We start from the raw sequence: 1,652 nt of genomic DNA, 5'->3' as shown, positions 1-1,652 counted from the left end.
GCCGGAAGCAGCCCCGAGGCCGCCCCCATGTCCCTGAGCCTTGAGGAGGAAGCTCTGCCGGAGTTGGGGAGGCTCGTTCTGCAAGAATTCAGAACCAAACCCCACTCTCAGGTCCATTCCGGGCTGGGCCTGACCCCTGCCGCAGGACAGAGACACCCAATCCCACCCCACCCCCGCCCAGCACTCTCCACTGGCAACAACGCAGGGGGTACTTGGATCCCAGCTGGTTTCTGTCCCCATTCCTGCCCCAGTGGCCTGCACTGGACAGTAGGACATGCCTGGGAACCCACCAGGAGTGCCCTCTGGTCTCCAGTGCTGTAGGCTGAGCCCGCCTAAGAGTACAGAAGAGGAGGCGGCTTGTGGGGGATGAGGGGACACTGTATCACCCAGTCTTGCCATTTTGTAACATTATTTAAATTCTGTTCCAGCGTGAAAGGTGCATGAGAGATGTCATTTCCACTTGATTCTTTGCCCCAGCCCAACCCTCATGCGTGGTGAACCCAGAGGGGGCTGGAACACCTCTCATCCATGGGAAACTAGCCCAGGAGGTCTGGTGCACCTCCAACATGCACCCCCAGAGGCTGGGAGAGTTTGGGAGGGGAGGAGGAAGCTCAGCACAAGTTCCTGATGAAGCGGGGGCTACAGGACCTAGGACCCCCACGGGCATCCCTCATCTGATCATTCAGACACTGAATTTTACTGAGCACCTGCAGTTTTCGGGTCTTTGACTCCGTGCTCAGGAATATCTCTTTTCTTTTTCTTTTTGGGTCACACCCGGCGGCGCACAGGGGTTTCTTCTGGCTCTGTACTCAGGAATTACTCCTGGCGGTGCTCAGGGAACCATATGGGATGCTGGGAATCGAACCCGGGTCAGCCGTGTGCAAGGCAAATGCCCTACCTGCTGTGCTATCGCTCCAGCCCCTCAGGAATATCTCTTAGGGGTGCTCAGGGAAACCTCTTGTGGTACCGGGGATCGAACCTGGTCCAGCGCCCGCCCCGCTGTCCTCTCTCTCCAGCCCAGTCTTACAAGTGTTGTCTTTACAGTTAATGCCGGGTCTTGCTTTGCCTTTGCCCAGAAGCAGGGCTGAAACTCAGGTGCTGGGAATGATGGTGATTGGAAGAGCAAGGCAATAGGGAGGGGGCGGCCACCCCTAAGGCTGCATCACCCAGCAAGTTCCCCAGTGAACAAGGGGGAGCTCAGGGAAGCAGTGGGCCCCACCCCCCAAGCTCTGAAGGACAGATGGAATCTCCTCCCCTGCCTGACCTGTGACACCCTGAGTGTTCTTCCTCCTTCACCCCCCCCCCACCCCCCCCCAGCACACCTGCCTGCAACCTGCTTTTCACCCCACTGCTGGGCTTGTAGTCCACGCTTTGCACCAGAACTAGCTGCCCACTGCCGCATGGGACAGTTCCTTTAGCACCAGCGCCCAGCCCTGGTGTCCTCCCGGCCAGAGGCCCTCTCCGACCACCTGCTTCTCATCAGTCTCTCACATCACTTTGCTCCTCATTCTTAAGACCAGAAATGAGTCTTATTTGTTTTCCAGTGTATTTGCAGGAAGAGTGGCAGCCCCTAGGGGTTCGTGCCCAGCAGTGCTGGGGAGGCTGTGCAGTGTTGGGTATGAGCCTTTCCGGGACCCGCACAGGGCAGGCCG

This window comes from Sorex fumeus, unplaced genomic scaffold (genome assembly GCF_029834395.1).
Source record: "Sorex fumeus unplaced genomic scaffold, SorFum_2.1 ptg000044l, whole genome shotgun sequence".
Taxonomy (NCBI): Eukaryota; Metazoa; Chordata; class Mammalia; order Eulipotyphla; family Soricidae; genus Sorex; species Sorex fumeus.
This window is presented reverse-complemented; position numbering follows the sequence as displayed.